This window comes from Festucalex cinctus, chromosome 4, assembly GCF_051991245.1.
Source record: "Festucalex cinctus isolate MCC-2025b chromosome 4, RoL_Fcin_1.0, whole genome shotgun sequence".
In the NCBI taxonomy this organism is placed as follows: Eukaryota; Metazoa; Chordata; class Actinopteri; order Syngnathiformes; family Syngnathidae; genus Festucalex; species Festucalex cinctus.
Window position 1 is genome coordinate 18490450 of NC_135414.1, and position 21194 is coordinate 18511643.

General features: G+C 40.1%; 1 protein-coding gene across 3 annotated transcripts in view; it reads right to left on the minus strand.

The window, feature by feature from the left end:
* ankrd11 (ankyrin repeat domain 11) overlaps window positions 1–21194 on the minus strand; it is a 115197-nt gene that overhangs the window by 49116 nt on the left and 44887 nt on the right. For all 3 annotated transcript variants that reach the window (XM_077519453.1, XM_077519450.1, XM_077519451.1), the window contains exon 2: window positions 16675–16756. The gene's annotated coding sequence lies outside the window, so the exon portion shown is untranslated. The remainder of the gene's footprint in view (window positions 1–16674; window positions 16757–21194) is intronic.

A 21194-nucleotide genomic window follows, 5' to 3' on the forward strand; every position in this document is an offset into this window, starting at 1 on the left:
TGAAAAAATAAGACAATCACTTTCTCACATGCAAATAAATGATAACACAAATGAAAGAATACGTCAAAAATTGCCACAATGACAACATTTTTGGTTGTATGTGGTAAACACATAGGGAACAAGAAATAAGAAAACATTTGAGGTGGTTAACTATACAAGTAATCAGAACTATATTTTGAGGTAGTAAATATACAAAAAATAATCAGTAAAAATGAAAATCAAATGCTGCAATTGCAATCATATACACCTTTTTTACAAGGCTAAAATTGAAAATTGAAAATATCTAGGCATACAAGGATTTTAGAAAGTGCACTTTATTCTATGATGACTAAGCTTGTCGTATCGGCTGTGCATGTGGATATGTGCCTGGGACAAGAGGCGGAAAAGAACAACAACGACAACGACAACGACAACGACAACGACAAGTGTTCGCCAAGTGCGTGGCTGTTGTGATTTGGCGAGTTTATGGCCGACACCGGTGCAAATTGGCAATAAATAATTGCCATGGTGATGAGCCGACTCTCCCCCCGGCTTTGTTTCGTGTTTACGAATTAAATTGAACTTCCACAATTTGTCATAAAATGCAGAGGAATCTCCACTCCGTGGCGTCCCAGCCGTAGCAACAGCCCCACTTGGAGTGAAACAACAGCAGACACCGATGTGTATTGTGATGTGTATTGCGCACATGTTGGAAGGCAAACGCACGAGCGGAGCTCCGCCATAACGTCTCCGCGTGAGCCTCAAGCAGAAGTATACTGAAGCCTTGAGGCTCAACTTGAAAGCAGGTACACATTCACTGAGCATAAAGCTAACCATGAGCCCGCTGCTAATGGCTAATAACAAAACAATGTTAACCGAGCATAACCGCAGTAGCCGGCTAATGGCTAATGACAAAAACACAAGGCATCTGGGTTTCTCTTGTCCACCAAGACTGGCTGGTTTGGCCCTCCTGTCGCTGCACTGACCATACTTAAAGGAGCTGCAACGTAGCAAAGTAAAGCAAAGTCGCGGTGTCGGCTCTCCGGCTGCCGTAGGTTGTCTGCTGTGCCGAGTAGGCTGTGCTTCTGGGCCGGCGCTGCGGGAAAGCTACCATGTATCGATAGTATCAATACCATGACAAAGTGATACCGTATCCGGATACGACGTGTAGGTATGGATACTTTTCAAAGTATCGATACTTTTGACAACCTTAGTCAATAGAGATAATATGGATTATATAAATATAAAAACAACATGCTTCCCACTATACAAATTGGGAATGTACAGACCACAGTTTAGAATCAGCATCTAACGAAATATACAATCTGTGCCAGACGCAAAGATCTTAACAGCGTCTGCATTTTGGATGCGCCTCCCTGTCTTTATGGAAATCCCAAAGCCAGACAAGGATATACCACACTCAGATATTAATTCTGTGGCTAGCGTGTACAAGAGCTATAAGCGCAACAGCTCATGCCAAGATCTCATGGAAAGTAGGCAGTCTGTAAGTGCTGACATTTTTATTTTCTTTTAACATCACGCCACTCCAGATAATACAGTAAATGCTTCACTTACTTTTCCTTTCAAATCGCCATGCTTTTTAACAACTGCCTTTTCAGTACCATCCGTGAACTGCTGAGGTGCTAAGTAGAGGTGGGAATCTTGGGGCACCTCACGATTCGATTGCGATTACGATTCAGAGGCTACGATTCGATTATAAAACGATTATTGATTTCCCCCCCAGGCAGCAGAAAAAAAACAATGTATTTTTGTGCTTTTAATGTTTCGTACATTAGTTACAAAAATAGTACAAAAGTCCTCTCAGGCCTACATAAACTACTATTTCAGTATCAAGTTAACAGTTCAAAACAGTAAATAAAATACTCAAGTCCTCATTCTGTAACAACAGCTTTTAAGTATATTCAGTCTTCAACAGAATAAAACATAGCACTGAGCAAAAATATATTATTTTTATCCACTCAAAAGTGCATTGAGGTATAAATGAAAGACAATGTGAACTACTACTTCAATACAAATGCCTAAAAAAAAAAAAGAAGTGCTTTCCTGCTTTTTAAGTTGTGTAAAGATGAACATGTAAACATTAAAGTTTCTCAGAGGTACAAAAAAAAAAAAAAACCCTCAAGTGCTTTTCTGCTTTTTAACTTGTGTAAACATGAACGTGTAAACATTAATGGGATCGTTCGGCTTTTTTAACATGAATCTCAATTTGATCCTCACCTCCCGTGTGTGCGATCAGCACTGACTTCTTTCTGACAGCGTTCGGTGACACCAGTTCTGGTTCGACGTTGGGCGAGAAGAAAATAAAAAAAGAAAATAGTCCAGCAAGATGGCTGGGGTCTCGGAAATAAAGCGTTTTTCTTCTAAAAACTATTTGTTTTCAAAAGCGTGATACATTTCCACCACAATACTCTTTTCTGAATAAAGTCAGACGCCATTACCGCCAGCCACTACTTTTCTGTTCGTTCGTTCGTTCGTATCACTGCGCGGCGCCCTGTAGAACGCTAACCGACGCACTGCAGCCAGCTAGCTGATACTTCCGCCTGAAGTTGTTTGCCTTTTCGGAGCAGGTCTGATCTCACGAAGAGGTGGGTTGGTCAGCTCAGCCATGCTTGTTGTTGTTTTGAATCTCGAGGCGTGAGTTGTGGATGTGTACTCTCGGTCCGTCCCAAAAAGCGTCCCGAAGACCGCGCGCGCTACTGCGTTTCAGTTCCGCGTACTTTTCGCTCGTTTCGCTTCCCTTGGCATATTTATATAATCGGAATTTGGACGTTTGTGAATCGTTCTCGATTGTTCCACGGCCGAATCGTGAATAATCTAAGAATCGGAAATTTTGCACACCTCTAGTGCTAAGACAATGCATATTCAAATTGTTCATTTACTAAAATCCTCAAAGAAAAGGGACTTCAAATGCCAGCTCATTACTACTACAGAAGAGGAATCTGAGAATCAGAGCATTTTTAATTAGTCACCTGTAAAGTACCCTTTTACCCTACTGCCTTCCCTCTCTTCTCTGGTCTGTGACATCACCACCACTCCACTGCACTATATTTAGCTGCTCACTCCCCTGCTGTGTCTCACTACTCTGTCAATGCTTCGGCTGAGCTTCTACTCCCTCGTTGCCTGCCTCAGAGGGCTCATCTACCTCTCCCAGCAGAGGGGTTTGGATGCCTTAAAAATCTGAAACGGGGTAGAAGGAAAAGGACTAAAGGAGGGAAGAAGAGGATGATTGAGGAAGACAGAGGAAAAAATTGGAAAACGGGCAAGACTGTGTGGGAAAACTGAATATGCCAGCCTTGTTTTGCCACACTCTCATAAAGTGTGCTATATGCACGTTTCAATAACCTAAGGCCGCAGATCTCTGCATTACTAAGATGCACTCTTCCAATGCAGCTCAACAGCAGATTATAAAAGACTGCGTGTGTGGGAGAGAAGCTGGGGGATGGTGTTGTGTGTTGGTGACTGGCATTTCAAACATCCTTCCTGCACAAAATAACATCCTGGGAAGATAATCCATGAGCGTGTGACCATTTATTCAGGCTCACGTTTCCACAGATTACGAGAGGCATTGAGCTTTAGCTGTGAAGCACTGCGGCCAATATGAGAGGGCTAGGCGCCTAGTACATATTGACTTTAGATCCACCTACAGCTAGGGATGCACAATAATGCTGTTTTCAGCAGATACCGATAAACCAATAATTTAGAAAGTGCAGATGTCGATAACCTATAAGCCAATAATTGTTTGCAAAATAAACTTGAATACAAATATACTTTTGAGTCCTACTATTAAGTCTAACATGTACAAATACATTGAAACATTGGGTAAAGCGCCATGAAGCTGAATTTGATTGATATCCCTGGCATTCCCTGCTTCAAAGACAACCAGTAACACTTTTGGTATGTATTAAAAATGCAACAAAAAACTGCAAGGGTAGCATTTTGGCGAGACACGGTAAACAAAGCCAACACTGGCCACTGGTATGTTGCCATGATGCATCTTCTGTGAACACAAGGTTGCGTGCATTATGACGTTACAAATATGCAACACTACCATAGGAGAGGGGAGGGGTTGAGGAGTTGGGCACAACTTGAGCCATAAACACAACAACAGTTGGACCACTGCGGCAAGTCTATTATTATCGGCGGATTTCTTTATTATCTAGTCTATCTGTATGACGTAAAATTGGTCCATAATAGCCAATAATTATTGGCCACCGATATCGTGCATCCCCTTCCTACAGCAACCATGTTTTTAGTAGCTAGGTCTGACATTAAGCCTTTTTGAATCAGGCCACCATGGGTCGAGTTGTGATGGCCTGGTCAGAACGGTTACTGGCCCCATATATTCATGATATAATGCAATAAATTACCATAAATATTTAATATTTAGCACATTTAAACTGTACAATTGCATTCATTGCTGTGACTGTACTAACTTCACTCAAATCAAGATATTGCATTTGGACAAATTAATATAAATGTTTCAAAGATTGCATCAATTACAAAAAAAGCTTATCCAGTCAAGTGTGCACCAGTCATGTTTGTTGCATCATCACAACATTCTGTTTCATCCGGGTTGTTTCGGTTTTAAAACTTTCAGGTTATACCCAAAAAGGCACTATTTTCGGCGGCAAAGTTTGCTCCATAAAGTATACATTTTAGCAATAAAACAAAGAATGTAATACCTAAAACGTGGACGATTAGGTGATAGTACAAATACAGGACAGAGACAGGAAATATACTCTGAATGTGTCTCAAATCTCAAAAAATAGGAGTCGAACACTATGAAGATCCACATTTATTTCCAGCTCACTCCAGCCGGCTGTCTGGCTACTGCAGTGGCAAGCTGCCAATGGTGAAAAAAGGTAAAATCAGCAAGGTCACAATGATCATCTCTGTTGAAAAAAATGGGCAGCTCTGTGGTGAAACTGGAGCTTAGCAGGGCTAACAGAAACATTGGTGTATTACATAACTGCCTAATTCTCACAACTTGGCTGAACTCAATTGCCTGCTTTAGCTCCGGGAAAACACACTCCTACATTAGGATTGCAGACATTGACTAGTAGCTTCTAGTAGTTCATGAGAATGGGCCAGAGACAAGACAACACAGCAAAATTGTGGAAAGATATGGACAATCTCAAGGCTCTAAATCCACCTCCAGAGATCTGAATGTTCCTATGCCCAAGTGCATCTCACTATAAGAAGGAAAACTGTTTGTTTCACGATGAACTCCTCTAAAATGGTTCTGAAAATCCAACCGCTGGCTACATTCAGCTTTAGTACACACTGTGTTGGTTTCCCCAACAACAATTCTAAAAATAACCCCCCACAACTGGAGCAAATGTGGAATAATGAAGCTCACGGGGCTTTAAAACTTGTTGAAAAATATTGCCAGTAAGATTCAAGGATGTAAGTGGGGGGCGGATGTTATTTTTTAGTGCTACAATCCAAGAAAACCTGTCCAATCAGTAACATCCCTTCAAATTCCAATGGTTACATGCCGGCCAAAATGATTTCTGAAAGTGGGAAGGGGGGCACATTATTGTAATATATGCGAGGTGAGTCGAGGCAAGCTTAATTTGCTTCAGTTTGTAAGTTTTAAATGGAAGGCACATTGTGTTGAGACAGCCAACCGTTGTTGAGAATGTACTTATTATGTTACACACACAAACAAATGCCCTGTGTTGGTAGCATGGGTAAACAATGTAGGACAAATTGATTACGATCTGTGCGCACCGGAAGCTGTACAGCACAGCCAGCTTCCAAAACAAGCCAAGGAGAACGGTGAGTAAGTTGGCATATATGGTAATTGGTTTTACTCTGTTATAGCTGTTCAACTGTGAACCAAGATTGCAATAATATTTACCAATAGCCAAAGTTTTAGCTACCACCAGCCACCTGACTAACTAGATAGATGATGTTGGTGAAAATGGCACATTTCCTGTTTTTGACTTTTCATCAGACAGCTGAGAGCAGCAAGCATGCAGGTAGTCTACAAAAAATAAACTGGCAACTAGGGGTGTGAATTGCCTAGTACCTGACGATTCGATTCGTATCACGATTCACAGGTCACGATTCGATTCGATACCGATTAATCCCGATACGAATGGTCACGATTCGATACCGATTAATCCCGATACGAATTTATAAGTCGATTGTTGTGATTTTTTTCCATTCAAATTTAGAAAATACTATCAGTAAATTTGTACATGTACACTGTAAGATTTGTATGAATATATTTATCTAAAACTTGAGGCTTATAACCGTGAGCCACTGTACACAAACAGTTTGCAATCTGTTTCACATTTGAACAGCATTAAAATACAAATATTAAGGCTTAATGTGCCGTTCATATAACATTCTTCCATGCTCAAGGTGTGAATCCTAAAAAAAAAAAAAAAAAAAAAAAAACAACGATTCTGCCGATTATTGAATCGATTCGAGAATCGCGCGATGTAGTATCGCGATATATCGCCGAATCGATTTTTTTAACACCCCTACTGGCAACCACTTATTTTCTGTCAAACCATTTTTGACTCTACCCTAAAGCTGTCCAATGGTCTGCACACAAAAGGAAAACTCCTGCTATAGTGACTGGGAAATCAAGAACTTAAAGCAAAGCATGTGAATATATTGGTAAAGTCTCAAAGGATGTGACATTTCTCGAATATAAAACATGCATCTGTGTCACGAAGCTTTCTGTACTTTGGTGCCAGTAAACAAATTACAGCATGGATATAATTTCTACACCAAGGCAACATGCTCATAGAATAAAGAATATGAGTCCTTGTCCTTTTAATTACTCAATAATGAATAGTTTATCATTTGCAAGTGAAGGTTGTTGGTATACATGCATGGCTGATGATGAAGCTGTATAGCAGCATCCTTGTTTTCTGCCTGCACATCTCTTTCTGCATGATACTTTAAACAGTAGTGTTTCTACCATCCCCCAAACACTCCCTACCCTGTATTCCTTCCATTGTACAAAGTGGCCTGCAGGTTGGAGGAGGGCCTAGAGGATAAAGTGGCGTGGGAAGGGTTAAGCCCAAACTGCTCCATCTGCTTCCTGTTCTGTTTCCCTGGCTGACTGCTGGCCCCTGCCCAGCTCTTAAGCAGGCTCCAGCCTGATGCAACACATTGGAACACATTCCAACAACATGTCTACTAGGGGTGGGAGAAAAAAAAATCAATATCGCAATATATTGTTGCGCTCTCTGTTGCAATAAATTATCGATACACTGACGGTAGATATCGATATAATGTGTCCAATTGTGCAGTGTTTTGTTATAAATGTTTATGCACTTTAATTTGTCTCACTTTACAATGTTTACAGTTAAAAGGCTCAGAGGCAATGAGGCACTATGCAGAACTTTGTACATTGCACAAAGTTTTGGCATTGAATAAATGCATAATTAGACATTTTCCTTTTTAAGGACATTTGTTGTCACATATAGTGATATAATGCTATTTTTTTTGACAATATATCAAAAATCGTAGATATCGTGTATCGTGATATCGATATCGTGAGCCAAATATCGTCACAGTATCGAATCGTGGTTTACCTGTATCGTCCCACCACTAACGTTCACACACGAAAATAACAATGCTCATAAATATGAAAATTAAAAATGATTTTAGTAATGGCAGCTTTGCAAATTACTTATGACTTGGGCAACTTATTTCACATAGTTTAAAAAGGGTACAGCGATGGCCTCTTTGCACATACTGTACTCTTGTCTACCACATTACTCAAATACGGCTCTGGCCTTTCTAGTTTGGGAAAAATATGAATATAAATAAAATAAAATAAAATAAAATAAAATAAAATAAAATAAAATAAAATAAAATAAAATAAAATGAATTAAATATTCCATGACACATTTAATTATTTATTGAATAATGTACTTATTTAATTTTGGCACTCTTGGTCTTAGTATGCCTGGTTTCGCAATGGCTCACATAACTGTAAATGTAACATCAAAACAATCATCCCTGCTGAATCCAAAAATATATACATTAAAAAGAATTACCTGTAGGCACAAGATTGATGAAAATAAAATAATCAGAAAACAAATGAGAAGCTAGGACCAAAGAAGCAAGCTTTGTGGAGAAAGGAGACAAAGGAAACAAAGCAAACGCTAAATGAATATGTTCAAGCTCAGACGCTGCACACCTGAATGAATTGGAAGGGAGTGGAGTAAATAAGCGCTGTGTTGACATTCAGAGTAAAGCTGGCCTCCTAAAGAATCACCCGTTTCAGGATAGGTCCAAACCTGTGCAAGTGTCTGCTTAAAGAAGACCATTTTCAAGTATGTCACCATTCAAAGCATCAATAGCAGATACAAACAGTCAGCTACGCAATTTCACTTCACCTTATCCACAACTTGTAGCATTTCTGCTTGCTTCAATCAGTAAAGTGTACACTGACCTACTACACAAAATCATCCAAAAGAGTGGCAATACTTTAACCATGTCAAATTCTAAAGCAATTTGTAAGTTAACAAAAGGTTTTCAAATGTGGATCTTCACCAAACGATGGGCCTGTCAGTGTTTATTTCGTCAATGGAAACTAAACAAAAATTATTTCGTCAACACGTTTTTCACCGGACTAAAACTAGACTAGACTAAAACCTTCATTAATAAACAATAACTGTGACTAAGGCCCCGTTCACACCAAAGCCCATTTCATTGTATCCACACAGGTTTCTTACCGTTTGAGCAGTTCGTCCACACGGCAGCTGTTTCGGTGCTTGAAACCGATCACTTTTGAAACCGGGCTCCACAAGGGTCGCGGGGGGTGCTGGAGCCTATCCCAGCTGGCTTTGGGCAGTAGGCGGGGTACACCCTGAACCAGTCACAAGGCACACAAAGACGAACAACCATCCACGCAGACAAGCACACCTTGGGACAATTCGGAGGGCCCAATCAACCTGCCATGCATGTCTTTGGAATGTGGGAGGAGACCAGAGTACCCAGAGAAGACCCACGCAGGCAAGGGGAGAACATACAAACTCCACCCAGGAAGGCACGAGCCTGGACTCCAACCAGAGTCCTTAATACTGGAAGGCGGACGTGCTCATGCTAATTATATAGTCAACAGAAAACTTGGCTAAATAAAATGGGATGAGGTTGACTAACTGTGATAAAAAACTAACATGTGTGACTGAAATTGGACTATAACAGACTAAATTTGAAAATGACGGATACAATTAACACTAGACTGTCATGCATATTGTACATGTTTTGTTCTTACGTGATAATTCCCATTCAGCAAATTACTTTTATACACTATAGAACACAGGTGCAACAAAGTGAACACAGGACTTGTTGAATCTACTAATATAAAAGGTGTGAGCGGTGTGCAGATTTACAATGTGACAGACAACAAGGTCAGTTTCTCCCGAGAGAGGTGTTGGCTTTCTAACGGAGTACAGCCACTTGAAACCAAGGTCACAACTCGGTGGTTTGAAAGGGGGCATGAAAAGGACCAGATAGGGCAAAAGTATGACATGAATGACCTGTAATAATAGCATATACCTCATTTGTGAAAATAAGTGAATGACAGGAGAAATTCTATTATACACCATTTGGAGTAGAATTCCCTGAAACCAGATTCCTTTCAGGCATAAGCAAATCAGAAAAGAAGCCATTATGACAAGAAATTGTAGATAATAGATCATATCTTGTGTGCCGTCTGCACTCATTCTTAATAGTCCCTTGCAAGGTTTCAGATTGCTCTTTAAGAGAAAGAATACCTCTGTGACAGACTAAAGGATTAGAATGGAAAAGACAAACAGAACAAAAACAATGTATCAATTAACTAACATGGCATCAAAAGCTTATACCAGAAATAGTAATAAAAACTAACAATACCAGCTTGGGTATGAGACAAATCAGAAACAAAACAAAAGCACAAACAGCACATATCAGTAATACTAAAACGCAAGTAAACCAACAACGGTGATAAAAAAGCAGCAAGGATACACTATAACAATAAGATGGAATATTGATGCACCAGTAAGTTTAAGATGCACTCTCCAAATACTGAAACCAAACCACATGTTTATACAACAGCTTGAATCTGTGAATGTTTTGGCATTGCTTGTGTTGTAACTGTTCCAAAAGTTTGACTGCACGTACAGACTAGAGAAGCACTGAATTTTCGGCCACTGAAAATATTCGTTCGAAAATGGCATAAGCAGGCATTTTCGGCATTCGGCCGAAATAAAATTGAAGCTGGAAAAAATACGGCCGTAATATGGTGTTGTGGACTAGAGTGGCGGGTTCTTACAGCTTAAGGCAAGTTTAATTCAAGACGTTTAAAATAAAACTCAAGATCAACTTCCCAATCTCCATTGTCTAGTACTTTTGGTACAACTTTCTGGTCTCTAACAGGGAGCTGAATGGCAAAGTTCACAACAGTTGTGCGTTCAAAACTTTAGAGAAGGTCAAATTAAGTTCACCTCGACAGGTTAAGAGTTTATTTTAGGTTAATTAATTGTCCATAGGTGTGAATGTGAGTGTCAAAGGTTGTCTATTTGTGCCGTGCAATTGGCTTGCGACCTTTCCATGCTGACCCACTGGATGGCTTTGTGGAAATGACAGAGCGGAAATCATGCAATTTACCTTACAATATGCGCAACTCGGATCCTTGTCTCACGTTTGTAAAAAGATAACGAAATATTTTAATCATGTATATTAATGTGGAAATTAAAACATTTTAACATGCATTGGCCGCCTATGACACCTTGAAGCGGGTGCATACTGCAATCAAATGATTCCTATACAATACTGTAACTCTCAAAGAGACGTACACCAGTGCAGAGATCTTTTGGCTTTCTCCTCATGAATAAACTTCTCCAGCTGTCTTGGGTTTGAAGGCTACCTCCAGTCTTCTCTAGACTGCAAGTCTCAGCTCCTTCCACTAGAGATAGACCGATATGGTTTTTTTTGTGTGTTTTTTTTGTGGGGTCGATACCGATGACGACTATTAGTCATCTAGGAGGCTTATAACCGATATTTGGAGCATTTTCAGTAAAAAGGGTCAAAAAAATATTGCCGTCAGGTTTTTTTTTTTTTTTTTTTTTGTTAGACAATAGATATCCTTTTAAACTTCTAACAAAATATTCAGGAACTCCCAAGGTTATCAGCATGTCTTAAAATGTTAAATGGAAACTTAAACACGGATATATCATAGCTCTCTAGTTTTCTACAGTCAACATTTTTTTCAAAATTTAAAAATACCTGAAATTTGAAATGTTCACATTTCTTTGTTTTAACGTCAAACAGAAACAAATGGTTCAGAAGGTTCCCAGGGTCAGCAGTATCTCTTATAAAGTTAACTGAAAATTTAAGTAAATAGTTCTCTTTTTAAGATTTACCTTTTACTGGCCGTCAGATTTGAAAAAAAAAGGCCGACACCGATATTTGTCAAGAGCCCAATATCGGCGGCGATAATCGTCGGCCTGACTATCTCTACTTTCAACTGATGTTCACATAGTTTAGAAGAAGGCCATTCCTTAATATTCTAATGATTTGTTTTTAGCCATAGCCAGTGTTTTTAGCTTGTATGTTTTTTCGGTCAATCACCTTTTAGAGGATCCATGACTACGACCAAGCTTTTGCGATCGAGCTGTCCGACACTCATCACAATACTGTAACTATCCTGAGATCATAGTACCCAGAACAGACTCAATACATCCTGTGACGGATAAAGCAAAGCTGCCCCAATACATTATTGAGCATCCTCTCATTTTATTTTCTATGTCTGAAGTGACTTGTCCAAAAGCTCCAATTTTGTCGCATCTGTCCAAAGGGACATTCACCATGTCTCCCAGATGCTTTGAGCCTTGTCAGTTTGTATTTTGCCAAATTCTAGTCTTACCAGTCTTGAGTTTTTTTAGTGACCATTGTGGCTTATTCTTTAAAAGAATTGCAACAATGATTTTGTCAAATGTATTTTCAGATATAGTATACAACAACATACTGTATGTCTATTTGTGGACTGTTATAGAATAGACAAACAAAAACAATTTGCAGGGGGGGGGGTGTCATTGGGGGGTAGTGGTACTTCTATGTTATCTTATCCTTCCCACCTTGGAGAGGGGGCTCACAGATCTAAAATTAGTCTTTAGAACTAAACAGTGTTTCATGTTGTGGCCACATTTGATGGGAATGTTGGCTCATACACAATGCCCTGAAAGCACACACTATTTCATCTATTAAAAACATACACACACACAGATGGCAGAAGGCCATGTGATGATGTGTGATAACAGTTTTAACATAAATTATAAAATATATAGAATATATTATCTATATTTTTGAACTGTAATTACATATTACAAAATCAGATTTTAATACAAAAGTACATACCACCTAAAACACTCAGGGGTATATTCACTAAGAATGCGCTGCGTCCGGTAATAGCGCGAAATATTGCACCACAACTGCACCCGCAGTCTGCGCCCAATTACCCACATATTGACTAAGGATATTGCTCTAATCATATACCGGCGCAAACACGCCCACAAAACTGACAGCCTGGCGCAAATTTGCACCTGATTTACCACACATGGCAATGGATTTGCACCAAGAATATGGTTGTTATTGTAACAGTTGCGAGAAAGATGACATTATCAGAAAGCGAGGTTGGACCGAGAGCAAGCGTTTATAGCGCCATGAAGCTGTACAGAGGAGAGAGGACGACAACGGCGTTATTCATTCATAAAATACAAATTATTGGTGCGATCGTTTTTTAGAAATATATTTTCAGAGGTTGGCGTGGCCGTACAGTATGCATCTGGCACGTAAAAATGATCGTGAAATGCCTCCCCACCATTGCCGATCAGCCCAGGTTACGTGGTGTCTTAAACCAACATTGAGGAATGTCTCTCTCTCTCTCTCTCTCTCTCTCTCTCTCTACCTCTCTCTCTCTCTATATATATATATATCCCTCTCCTCTCCTCTCCTCTCCTCTCCTCTCCTCTCCTCTCCTCTCCTCTCCGCGTGAACAGCCAGAGAGCGACGGTGCACCGTGCCATGCATTGCTGTCATGATCCCGGGATCGATGTTGTGTCAGGTTAATACATGCTTTCCAAAAACCTTTGCGTCACGCAAACTCTGTGTGGCTATTTGTGCTGGTGTTAGTGAATTCGACGCTGCATATCAATGAGTCTCATTTGCATTGGGGTGGGCATATTTTGTGTCAAATGTATGCAAATCACCTAATTTACATACACACAAATAACACCGGCGCACCGTGGCACAATCTGGTTGGCCGTGCACTTAGTGACGGATTTCCCCACCTGCGAGTGTTTAGAGTTTTAGGCGCTACCGGATTGCTCCATTTTTAACAGTTAGCGCCATGCAAAGGCGACGCAAACCTTTAGTGAATAGGCCCCAAAATCTATCAACGCTGACCTTACAAATGATGGCATAGTGCCTGTTAGGAAATAATGTGGCTGTAGGCAAACCACACAAAGTGGGACAAAAATCACAATATTAGGAATTACGAACGTTTTACAAATGCTCAACACTGGGGTCCATCGTCCTCAAAATGAATGGTAAACTTGCAAAGTCAGAGTACAGTATGCTAAAGCGGAAATGCAAGATTGGCAGAGAAGCATCAACTTCCAATGTTTATTTGTGTGACCTCAAGTAGACCTTGAACTCCTCAGCATAAGATGTAAGCGCACCGTAATGCTAGTTGCTATTAGCACTCTTCCACTCAGGGCCACAGTGAATTGTCTGTTTTCCTGAAAACAGACTCCTTCTATACAGTATAACTGTGCAGTCTGCCTGAAGGCGAGGACGAGAATCCGAAGAGAGGAGGAAGACGGCAAGGTAGGGAAAACAAAGCCTCCATAGTCGTCTCTCCAGCCGGGCAAGGCCAAGTCGCTCTTCCCGGGGCGAGTTATGTAACGTGACAGGCAGGGCCCACTTCTGTGTTCAGAGCTGCTGCACACACACTAATCCCCACTGAGGAACAAGCCCCATTTGGGGCACGTAGGACATCGGAGGGGGGTACAAAGAGGAAATGAGTGAAGAATGTGTGATTACAAGAATTTAAGTCTTTCATCTACACCAAATTGAACACAGACACCTTTTGAGCTTCGTTGCTGGACGAAAACAGAACTTATATAGTACTACAGATGGCTAGCTTTTAAAATTGGGAAGGCATTATGTGTATATATACCTGTGTAAATAAATTACAAATTATGTGGATGGATAGATGGATGGATAGATGGGTAGATAGATAGATAGATATATAGATAGAATAGGGATAGCGAGAGAGAGAGATAGATAGGGAGGGAGAGAGAGAGAGAGAGAGAGAGAGAGAGAGAGAGAGAGAGAGAGAGAGAGAGAGAGAGAGAGAGAGAGAGAGAGAGAGAGAGAGAGAGAGAGAGAGAGAGAGAGAGAGAGAGAGAGAGAGACAGACAGTACAGTACAGTACAGTACAGTAGTCATTTTACATAATTAGGCACAGTTTAATCAACATTAACAGACATACAAACTTACTGGATTTAAAAAGTGTACCCATCTTTACATGGTTCCATTATAAAAGGTTGGAAATGCTTAAATATACAAACCCTGAGCATTTCCAGTTATACAAACCCTGAGCATTTCCAGTGAAGCTTAGATGTTGTGTAAAATGTAAATAAAAACAAATTAAAATGATAATTTTTAAGCTATTTTCAATTGAAAACACTACAAAGACAAGATATTTAATGTTCAATCTCAACCTCATAAATGATGTTTGAAAATATTGTCTCATTTCAGATTTAACGCCTGGAACGTTCCACAGATAAACAAGTGAATTCATCTAGTTATTAGCTTTATGAGGTTATTCTCAACACAGTAAAATATAAAAAAAATAAAACAATCAACAGACGCCTACAATACTTGCGCTAACTGTGCAGCCCAGGTGGAGGATTTAAAGCAGTTAAAAATAAAAGACTGATTCTGATTTCCTGAGCTGCTTGCTGGAAACCATGTGACTGGCATCACATGAGGAGATGGAGGAGGGTGGTGCTTGGGGGTGCGTGTGTGTGCCTGCCTGCGTGCCCACAGGCACAGTGTGTATTCTACTCCTGGCACCCATAATAAGCTTTGTGATCAGTTTCCTTGGTTTCCACTGACAGTAAGCAGATATAGGCAGCTCAGGGAGGTAAACAGAAGCTGCGCTGGCTGGTGCAATGTCACAGGCAGAGAGAGACAAGAAAGGCTGGTGTGAGTAGAGAACGAGGAGAGATGATGTATGCAAGGGAAGAAAATTACACACTGCCAGTGTCCAGCACCTTTTTTTTTTTTTTTTTTTTTTTTTTAATCCAACAAAATATTTTAGTATCTAGATACATTTTTACAATGTGGGATTGTCACTGCAACCTTGAAAGATGACATTCATGTCCACGATCAATGATAGGGTGATTAGTGTGTGACATACATCTATCTGGTAGTTTATTATGCATGTCTGAGTGAAACGCTGGCTAATGTAGGGATTTTGTTGGAACATGAGCTTGCTCTGCAGTACAGAAACAGTGACCTAGTTTTCATTCATAACACAACCTCTGACAATGGGCAGCAAGGCACAAGTTCAGCATGCACTAAGCCATGCTCTTAATGCATGCATTCAGCCCTGCTCTTAATGCATGCATTCCAACGGATAGAGCGCGATGCTAATGTACTCTCAAACAGCCTAATGGTACAGGAAACTTCTGCACACACGACAACAAGACTGAATGCCTGATGCTTGTAGCATCAAATATACATATACATACACAGAAAATATGCCTCAACTATTTTTCTAACCCAACTCAAGAAAAGGAAATTCCATTATCTAATGCTACTGCAAAAACATTTAGTATGCTAATAAAATTATGTCATACAAAATGCAGTAAAACATCAGAAGCAATTTAAAAAAAAAAAAAAAAGTAAATTGAATTGATCTGTTTCAGAACCAAGTCAATTTTTGTGCGTGTTATATGGGGTTAGCCCACCAAGCCAGGGGCCTCGCGCCATGCCTCTGGACCCCTACTTGGGAGGGCCATCTCTTAAAGGGGTTACGTTCCAAAAACGTGCCTCAACACAGTTATGAGAACCAGCAGTGAATCAGCGTGCTGTATTTCCGCGGCCGTAGAAAGGGAACTCCAAGCAGCCCGAAGCAGAGAGTTTATATCTCTTCAAAAGACGAGCTTCAATAAAAACAACACGTGGCGGCATGCGACCAGCCTCACCAGCGAGAGCTCACGGGACACCACCATGGCTGCAAAACCCGCATGGTCTCCTAGTGCACAATCACTTCTACTTTTCACTTTCTTCAAGAAAACTAAGGGCTAATTTATAGCAAATACAAACCGATACACATCTGTGTATCGGTGATATCTGTGTATGGGAAACGTGATACGTAGCAAATAACATTCGTACTGAGCGCTCCAGTTGAATGCTATGCCCATTTTGCATACTGAAGCATAGTCTGTGGCCCGCAGCAAAATGTTTCCAAAAATGGTTTGTGAAATGAGGCTACACATTAAGACAATTTGAAATTAAAATTGGTGGTAGGGATATTCATTCAAAATTGAAATAAAATAAAAATGCTTTTTGAGGCACAAGCAACCGAAAGAAACTTTCGCTATACATTCATAAAACATTGGAAAAGAAGGCTGTTCATTAACATACCGATTCCATGGTTGGGGGAGAATGTCAGTACGCTAAAATCCAAAAAGAAAAGCACCAGGGAATCTTCAGGTGTCCACAGATCCTGAAACATGAGAAAAAGGAAAGCATGATTAATGAGCATTTAATTAATTAATGAAGTAAAACCTTGGGCAACAGTTCTATTTCAATTCAACTTCACGTATATAGCGGCAAATCACCACAGATTTGGTCTCAGGACACTTTACACATGGAGCAGGTCTAAGTCCAAATTCCTTCCTCACATGCTAAAAGACTTACTGAACCCCAACTGAACTCCGCATGAGCAAGACTAAAGCAAGGAAAACTCCCCTTTGGGAAGAAGCCTCGAGCAAGACTCAATGTGGGGCGGTTGTGTACCTCAACCGGTTTGGTTAGGCAGTAGAAAAGGAAAAAGAAGGAGGGATAGAGAAAGTGAAAGACTTGTGAGACAAAGAGAGCGAGCGTGAGACATACAGGTAGCTGTTCATCAATTTGTCCAATCGGTCCATCAGCATACGACACTCGGATATCGGTGTTCCACTTAATGCGAGGTCCCGCATCAATCAAAGTTCTACTAGACAGGCATACCCAAACACAATGTTTCCAAATCCAGAACATTTACATATTGGTTAGAAAAACAACCAGCCACAGACAATTCTTCGATATTTAAGATGTGACACAAACTTTCCCTGAAATGACTGGCCTTCGCTATTTGTAAATTTTCAGACGATCAAGCTAAAACAAAACGAACATTTGAATGAATTTCATTCAAATTCGCTGGGCCATGTTTAGTTTGTCCAACAATTATTGATTGATGCAATACAAATAGTTTTCACTTAAATTTCATTGTTACACTCTAGTTTAAGTGACATTTCTCTTTATTGCAGTTGATAACATGTTAAAATTTTTCATATTTTTAGCTTAGCAGCACATTATTTTCCTCTTTACAAATATTAATGAGATCTCTCATCATAGATTTTGGTTTATGAGACAAAGTGACGTCAGAATCACAGTTGTAATTTTACCGCCTTAAAAAACACAAAAAGCTAAAAGCTAGATGCTAACGCTGGAGATACCACTAAAGTCTGGCAGCAGGCGCCATATAAGTCAATGTCAGTGAAATTAAGTTTTTTGTTTTGTTTTTGTGTTTTAAGCATCCTTAATTAGCGATTGAACTTCATTTCAGGACGCGTTGTGTTGTTTACGTTGGCGTCAAGTCGCTCCGGCTTGAAAAACGAGTCAAGTCAGCTGTTGCACTTTGACACGCCACTGGAAACAACTTCAAAATAAAAGTGTTCCAAGGCACTAAAGTCGGTGTACAGTATTGCTGTATTTGGAAAGATTTTATTTTGAAGTTGGCCTCACCACAATTTTGAACGACTATAAAGACCACTAAAGGCAAATGTTTAGAACGTTTGTGAACTTGAATGAACCCTGACATGAAATCATGATCCCGATGTGAAAATGATTTAAAAGAAAAAAAAATATGACATTTTCAATAACAATCAGTCACTCTTGTGTCTAGCTTTGCTATCATAGTACACATCATAGTTGCTGAAACGCGACTTGGGAGCAGCAGTACCGACCTCTGCCTGATTTAATCAAGTCTGCCATTGTGTATGAAAATTAATAATAAAAAAAAAAAAAATTAACATAGATGTTGAAACAGCCAAAAAAATTGACTGGTTGGTTATCTTTTTCAAGCTGCATCATAGGACCTAAGTTATGTAGCAAAAGCAATATTGAATACTGAACCTTTCCAAGTTTAGGTTAGATGCTGCTGAAATCTAAAGTGTGGCATTTTAACATGAGCAGGCTCTAAATTTGATTGACCTGCCGACATCGGAATATCAAGCCATAAAACAGTCTGGGTACAAATTGGTGAGAACTGGGTTAACGCAACTGTTTTTGACCCAAGGCCTACTTTTCAAATAGTCCAACTCTCGACATCGACCAGTTCACAAACACACATGGACATTTTCTTGCAGGAACTAACCTCACAACACACTCATGTCATACAAATCTGGACTTCACATTAGGGGTGCAGCAATTAACCGGTTTTACGATTAACTGTGTTTTTTAAACGTCACGATTATCTAACCATAACCATTCAACAACACCGGTTATTTCCGCTCACAACAGTTCTTCTGTTTCTACACGGTCCATTTAGCGGACGAACAACAACACAGGGCTCAGCTTTGAACGCGCGGGGAGAGTTGTGTACCAGACGGCTGGATTCCGAAGTGGCCTGGACCAGGTTGAGTATATGTAGGGAAAGGGGAGGCCGAACCGATGCATTGGCGGCGGCAGTGAGCGAGGCGGGGCGTGACGGTCAGGCCTCTCGGCCCGAATCGCCGCCGCTGGGAAACAGAGGCACACCGCTCGCCGTGCCGTCGCTCCATCTCCACCGACCGGTCGCCTCCCGCAAGCCCGACCCCACCCACAGCCGCACGCTAGATAGGCCATAGGCCGAAACTTTTGAATCCACAGGGCCGCCATCTTGATACTCCCGATATTGGAAAATCATGCGATATGCAATATAGTTGCTGAATATAGCGATAGATATTATTGCGATATTTAACATGTACCTAAGGAAGTGACATTTTATAATGTAATGAAATAATTACATTTTTCATGCAGCAAAATAAGCAAACTCAATATATTCTTAGTTCATTAATTGTAATTACATCTCGATAATGTTCAACTATTGGAAGGCTGTGCACATTTCAGTTAGCGGCTGACTGGTCAAATTCAAGATAAAACCACACAATTCCATATGAAACATATTGCATGTCTTTGCATGTTGCATGGGCCAATATCACAATATCGATATTTTTTCGATATATTGTGCAGTCCTACTCCCAAGAAATCTATCTTGGCATTTGGCTGCAAAATGCCTACGTATAGCGTAAACTGCACAAATCACCAGTTATTAGAGGTGGGAATCTTGGGGCACCTCACGATTCGATTGCGATTACGATTCAGAGGCGACGATTCGATTATAAAACGATTATTGATTTCCCCCCAGGCAGCAGAAAAAAAACAATGTATTTTGGCGCTTTTAATGTTTCGTACATTAGTTACAAAAATAGTACAAAAGTCCTCTCAGGCCTAAATAAACTACTATTTCAGTATCAAGTTAACAGTTCAAAACAGTAAATAAAATACTCAAGTCCTCATTCTGTAACAACAGCTTTTAAGTATATTCAGTCTTCAACAGAATAAAACATAGCATTGAGCAAAAATATATTATTTTTATCCACTCAAAAGTGCACTGAGGTATAAATGAAAGACAATGTGAACTACTACTTCAATACAAATGCCCTAAAAAAAAAAGTGCTTTCCTGCTTTTTAAGTTGTGTAAAGATGAACATGTAAACATTAAAGTTTCTCAGAGGTACAAAAAAAAAAAAAAAACCTCAAGTGCTTTTCTGCTTTTTAACTTGTGTAAACATGAACGTGTAAACATTAATGGGATCGTTCGGCTTTTTTAACATGAATCTCAATTTGATCCTCACCTCCCGTGTGTGCGATCAGCGCTGACTTCGGCGTTGGACGAGAGGAAAATAGTCCAGCAAGCTGGCTGGGGTCTCAGAAATAAAGCGTTTTTCTTCTTAAAACTATTTGTTTTCAAAAGCGTGATACATTTCCACCACAATACTCTTTTCTGAATAAAGTCAGACGCCATTACCGCCAGCCACTACTTTTCTGTTCGTTCGTTCGTATCACTGCGCGGCGCCCTGTAGAACGCTAACCGACGCACTGCAGCCAGCTAGCTGATACTTCCGCCTCAAGTTGTTTGCCTTTTCGGAGCAGGTCTGATCCCACGAAGAGGTGGGTTGGTCAGCTCAGCCATGCTTGTTGTTGTTTTGAATCTCGAGGCGTGAGTTGTGGATGTGTACTCTCGGTCCGTCCCAAAAAGCGTCCCGAAGACCGCGCGCGCTACTGCGTTTCAGTTCCGCGTACTTTTCGCTCGTTTCGCTACCCTTGGCATATTTATATAATCGGAATTTGGACATTTGTGAATCGTTCTCGATTGTTGCACGGCCGAATCGTGAATAATCTAAGAATCGGAAATTTTGCACACCTCTACCAGTTATAGGCTGTGGACAATCATTTCACTTTTAAGTATGATTGAAATGGAAAGAAATTGAAAATTGAAAGAATTTTTTTTTTTCAAGATGAAAGAAAAATAGGGGACATACTTGTTATACATAGTGCCCATGCCCTATTTTAAGAGCATACGAGCCGTCTATGTCTAATCTGCTGTATTTGTTTTAAAAGGCAGCAACTATTTTAAAATGTATTTTCAGTTATTTATTGTTGTTAAAAAATATAAATTTTCAAAGAATGCGGATGTGATTTTTTTTATGTCTATAAGAATAACCGTGAAACCATTTTTTTTCTCAGACTATAATCGTACACCAAAATCTGAAACCGTTGCACCCCTACTTTACATTGCTCTCTCAACATCCTCACTCATAGGCGCACACACCTTGGTATGCACGTGTGGCTACACATGC